Source organism: Octopus bimaculoides, chromosome 1, assembly GCF_001194135.2.
Source record: "Octopus bimaculoides isolate UCB-OBI-ISO-001 chromosome 1, ASM119413v2, whole genome shotgun sequence".
NCBI classification, from domain to species: Eukaryota; Metazoa; Mollusca; class Cephalopoda; order Octopoda; family Octopodidae; genus Octopus; species Octopus bimaculoides.
The window spans coordinates 197,236,867-197,243,356 of NC_068981.1; the positions used below are offsets into that span (position 1 = coordinate 197,236,867).

The 6,490-nt window shown below is 39.0% G+C and overlaps 1 protein-coding gene across 1 annotated transcript in view; it reads left to right on the plus strand.

The window, feature by feature from the left end:
* Positions 1 to 3,563: 3,563 nt before the first annotated feature.
* LOC106874306 (DNA repair and recombination protein RAD54B) overlaps positions 3,564 to 6,490 on the plus strand; it is a 53,133-nt gene continuing 50,206 nt past the window's right edge. Inside the window, exon 1 of the mRNA XM_052973480.1 lies at positions 3,564 to 3,667. The gene's annotated coding sequence lies outside the window, so the exon portion shown is untranslated. The remainder of the gene's footprint in view (positions 3,668 to 6,490) is intronic.

Below are 6,490 nucleotides of genomic sequence, written 5' to 3' on the forward strand. Positions count from 1 at the left end.
CTTAAAATCCCTTATCAAAATTTCATGTTAATTTCATCCATGAGTTGGATGGTTTTATAGGAGCTGGCAAGGCAGGAATTGTTGTCTATTCTGGCATGGTCTCCATGGTTGGATGCCTTTCCTATTGTCAACCATTTTACAAGGTGTACTGTGTGCATTTTAAATGGCACCCCAGCACTGACAGGGTCACCAAGACAAAAAGAAAAAAAAAAACGGTTGTTTCAAATTCCAGTTTAATATCAATAAAGCTAATTTGCTATATATGTGCTTCATTAATTTAAAAATTCATCAAAACAAACAGTATATTTCAAGGGAAATTTAGTAAAAAAATGTAAAAAATACAAGATGTTGCTGGGCCTGGGAACTAATCACATGGTCTTAAGGTCATGAGTCAAACACTGTAACCACTAGGCCACTCATATGTTAGAAGTATGCCTGTACATCTCAACACTGGATATGCCATAATGTGGTATTGACTTTACACTCTGTCTCAGCAGATGTATTATCACACTTTAGTCGTTGGTTCTCCATTGATTCTCTGTTGGTGCTTGATGCAGAATGTACGATTTGTTGAACCAGTTTGTGAAATTAATGTGCAAGAAGCTGAATATACCACATGCACATGCAAAGGTCAGGCCTTTCAATAATAGGGGATCTATATCAGCCTCTCTGATGAGCACTGTCATAAGTTCTAACCTAACTCATGTGCGAAACTGAGTGATACGAGATGGTATCAAAAAGTTCCCGGACTAGTTCTGTTGCACAACAACAGATAGCAGCACATAGTTGCGTGCATAGTGAGAGCTAGCAGTGACCTTCATGAGGCAATGTGCCAAGTAACATCGCTGTGTTTCCTTTGAAAGTTGTGAAATTTGTGTTTTTCTGATCATGTGTATGCTATAGTCTGCGATTTTTGTCAGGGACAGGAACAAGGAGCCTACGTGAAATTTTGCGTTAAACTTGAGAAGTCCGCTATAGAGATATTAAACATGCTTTGGAAAATTTACAGTGCTGAGGCAATGGGCTGTTTTGAGTGTTTTGAGTGGCACGGGCATTTTAAAAGTAGAAGAACATAGCTGGAAGACGATGAGCAATCTGAAAGACCTGCCATGAGCATCACCCCTGAAAATGTGGTATTGCGTATCAAGAATTCATCCCCCAGGGCCTGACCATCAACCGAGAGTTCTACTGTGAAGTTTTGAAGCGTTTGAGGGAAGACATCCGGTGAAAGCAACTGGATCTTTGGAGTGCAAAGAATTGGATTTTTCAAGACGACAATGTCTCCTGTTACTAAGTTCTCCTCATTAATGAGTTTCTTGCCAAAAACAACATGGTATCGCTTCAGTATCAACTCTATTCATCAGATCTAGCAACTACTGACTTCCATCACTTCCCCAAGGTTTCAAAGGTTGCCGTTTCAGCACCATTGTTGAGATCCAGAGTGAATTGCAAATGGCCCTTGACTCGCTTACAACAAATAACTTCCAGATTGGATTCCAAAAGAGGCAGGAATGCTGGGACCGGTGTATCGCTGTGCAAGGTGACTGTTTTGAAGCAGATACTGTTAAAACTTAGGTAGATGGGTTATTTTTTTTATTAAACATCATTAATCCAGGAACCTTTTGATTCTACCTTGTCAAATCAGCTGAAACAGATCTATGACCCTGCATAGTATAAATATACATCATTATCATCATCATCATTGTTTTAACATTGCCTCTTTCATGCCTGTATGGGTTAAAAACTAAAAGAGGCAGCACATATGCTGGGACTTACTTAACCTAAGCAGGCCTAGTGCAGATATGAGTAGCTTATGGGAACCGGCATTAAGGAAGGATAGGAAAATATTAGAGTTATAAGCCCTAAAATTCACTCCATAATTACTCACAAGCATATGGCGTAGTGGTTAAGAGTGCAGGCTACAAACCCTAAGATTCCAAGTTTGATTCCAGGCATTGCCCTGAATAATAATAATAATAATACCATGAGAAAAATATCTTAGGAATGAGAACCCAGGTTTGAAATTCCGCCAGGACACCTGATGAAGGCTGGAGAGTACATCAGTTGAAATGTTGTGTTAACAACAAACAAGATGAGGACAAATATCTGTCAAATGTAAATAATGTAAATAGAATTTTGTTGAGCTGGATGCTCTACCAGTCACCAACCTTCCCCTGTTACCAAGCAAGGTAATATTTTTGTATAACATGTATCCATGGTAGGTTGTCAAGACAAAAACACGTGCAACAAGCTGCTTTCAGTTTCTGTCTACTAAATTCACTCACAAGGCTTTAGTAAATGCTGAGATTTTGAATTTGGAATCACATCTCACCACACTGTGCATGTGTGAATTGCCTACAGTACACACGTACGCACACACACACACACATATATACGACACACTTCTTTCAGTTTCCGTCAACCAAATCCCCTCACAAGGCTTTGGTCAGTCCAAGAATTGGGAAGCAAACTTCTTACCACCCTGCCCCTCACTATGCTTTTCAAATCTTGCAAACCCACCCACCATCCTCCATTCCCAGTCCACTTCACTAGATATATTCTACCCTGTAGCTTGGGTGTAGGGTCCTTGTTTCCCTGTCTCATCATCACTATCTTTTTCTTTTCTCTCTCTCCATTTGAAATAGCCATGTTTCTCTTCGAACGCAAGACACTTTTTCGTCCCTCTATACTATGCTGCTGCCACTCAAAACGCATCCAGTACACTCTGTAAAGTGATTGCCATTACAATATGCTGGTGGCATATAAAGAACATCTTTTGAACGTTGGGCCTCATGGAGGAAAAGTGGCTGAGTTCCTTTCGAGTGTTGGGCCTCACAGAGGCAATGGCCAAGACCTTTGGCATTATGTCATGCTTGAGAAGACCCATCAAGCCAAGCAAAATCACAGTCATGACAGATACTGGTATCATGCAAATTGGCACCTGTGCCAGTGGTACGTAAACGCGCCCTGGGTGTGACGGAAATGGCACCTGTACCGGTGGCACGTAAAAGCACCCATTGCATTCTTGGAGGGGTTGGCATTAGGAAGGGCATCCAGCTGTGGAGAACTATGCCAAATCAGACTGGAGTCTGGTGCAGTCTTCCAGCGTACCAGTCCAGTCAAACCGTTCAACCCATGCCAGCGTGGACAAGGGACGTTAAATGATGATGATGATGAAGGGCAACCAGTTATAGGAACAAAGTTAAAACAGAGAGCAGGGCTTAGCACAATCTTCTCACTTGCTAATTCCTGTCAAACTGTCCTACCCATGCTAGCACGAAAAACGGACGTTAAATAAAATAAAATAAATAAATAAATATACTTATGTATATGCATGTTTTAGAATGTGCTTCTTTTTCGGATATATGATACACTGACGAGATATATGTATATATGTATATATATAGATATATATATAATGTATATGTACACACACACACACACATATATAATACATAGCGAGAGAGGGATAGGGAGGGAGAGAGAGAGTGAGAGAGGGAGGGAGAGAGAGAGAGTGAGAGACGGAAGGAGAGAGGGAGAGGGAGAGAGATGAATCGATTTATAGAAGTACACTGGTACTTTAAAGACCCCTCCAAAAGCAGACAGGCAAAGTTAACCTCGGCCAGACTTCAGCTGCGAGCACATAGGACGCTCCAAATACCACAAGGTACTATTCACAAGTCTATCTAACTCCTCTGCCTATTCGCACTTGTCCTCCAAACTTAACGTAATCTCAGAATGACCAAGTAATCTACATCGAGGGCAATGAACTCGGCGAACAAACTCCGAACAGGCACCACATAAAATAAACCCGTGTAGTGGCGATGGCGGCTGCGTGCTGTCTGCTCTGCCTCGGGTACATGATATTACTGTTTCATATATTTAATATATCTAGGTCTGTGTTCTATCAAGGCTGACTTATATGTCGGTGTGTATGTATGCACGCACGTGTATGTGTGTGTGTAGGCACATAGCAACAATATCTCGTACACACACACTCAAGCACATGCGTATATATATATGGGTGTGTGTATGTGTACATATACATGCAGACACACACACACGCATTATCTGTTTGTTTCAGCCATTACATTGCGACTATGCTGGGGCAACTGCTCCAAGAATTACCAGTCGAATAATTCGACCCCAGTACCTTTTCTTTCCAATCTGCTACTTATTCTATCTGTCTCATTTGTCGAGACGCTAAATTACGGGGACGTAAACACACTAACACCGGCTGTCAAGATACAAACTCACACACAAATGTACCCGACGGGCTCCTTTCAATTTCTTGTATTTGTATTTATCATATACATATACAAGAGATCGATTTCTTACACATATATTACACGCACATGCATATATATATTATATATACATACACACACACACTACAGGTACGTAGACGATGTGCTGTGAAGTACGTGATGCTGTAACAATGTGTTTAGTCACAATCAATAAAGAAGAATTGAATAGAAGAGGGGGAGGGCGGAGTTGGAATGTCTGTTTAATAAGGGAAACTCCTCATACAAAATGGCTAATTTATTTCATTAACGAAATATGTATAAAAATGGAGCAATTAAACGTACCACTCTTATACACACACACACACACACACACACATGCATATATGTGTGTGTTTATATATAAAAGCTCATTTGCAGCCACGTGGTTTCGGGTTCAATCTCACTGCACAGCACCTTGTGCAAGTGTCTTCTATTATAGCCCTGGTCCGATCGCAATGCCCTGTGATCGGTTTTAGTAGAAGGGGGAAACTGCGAGAGAAACATGTGCGTGAATGTGTTTGCCCCCCTACCCCTGTTTGATAACAGCTGTTGGTTTTTTTACGTCCCTCCTAATCTAGCTGTTCGACAAAGGAAGCCGATGCAAATAAGTACGACACTTAAAAAGCGAAGTACCGAGGTGTGGATTTGTTCGACTAAACTCTTCATGGTGATACCCCAGCATGTGTGATGACGGAAACGACAGCTACAAGATACATATATATATATATATATATATATATATATATAAATGTATGTTTGTATGTATGTATATATGTGTGTATATTTGCACGCATATACTAATGGTTGTTAAGTGGCTGTGGGAGATAGAGAGAGAGAGGGATGAAGTTGTGTTCAGAGCAAGGGAGAAGGCTTCAATGCAGTGTACCCCAATAAAAGGTAGCTACGGATCAAGTGCTAAGTGTTAAACCGGGTGTATACAGCAATAAATCTACACACGTGCTGTAGGGACACGAGGAGACCATGTAAAAAGAAAGATAGAGACAGGGGCGGAAATATTGTTTTATATGAAAGATATTATTGTTAATTATGGAAAATAATAATTATGGTTGTTTGTTACTTTTTTGGTAGGGAATGTATATAATAATATTGGTATAGAACAATACTTCGATATATAGACATCGTACATATATACACACAGACACAGAATCATTAACACAGTTTTATATATCTATATCTATATGTGTGTGTGTGTGTGCATGCATGTATGTATGTATATATACACGTGAGTGACTGTCCGTTAACATAGCGAGACAAACGATAGTATTAAATACAGGTTTCTACACACACACGTATATATATGTGTGTGTGTATATATATATATATATATATATATATATACACAAACATATACGTAAACGCACAATACGAGCATTAAACAGTTTATAAACACGAGAATATCAACCTTATATACACCTTTCTGTCTGTCTCTCTCTCTCTATATATATATAAATATATATATATATATATATCATCATCAACACACATGCATGTTAATATAGTATTAAACAGTTTTCTCTGATTTATTCTTTTACAAGTTTCAACCGAAGAGCTGTGGCCACGCTGGAGCACCGCCATCTCTTAACTTCTAAACAAAAATAACACACACACACACACATGTATGTATACACTGTAAACTGAAAGAGGACGTAGTCACTATGCACACATACATATACTATTAGTGGTTTATACACCCACACAAGGCTAAAAATACATGTACACACACATCATTTTCACATAGGCAGCCCGAGCTTTTCACACACACACACACACACACACACACACACACACACAAACACATACACATAAACACATAGGATTGAGAACTAAATACATATATTTATACTAAGTATACATACTTCAGTCTCAGAAAATAGAACGGTAAACACCCTTATGTTTGTGTATCTATCTTTCTGTCTACATACACACACACTATATATATATATATAAATACATTCTTTTACACTCTACACACATATGCATACTTTTACTGTAAACACATACACGCACACATAGAACCAAGTATACACACATTATTCTCCATATAGGTTGACACGCATATATATACATACACTTGTCTGTATATTCACATACATACTTTATATACACACATACATTCACACACATACATATATTCACACACATACATTTGTCTATATATATATATATATATATATATATATATA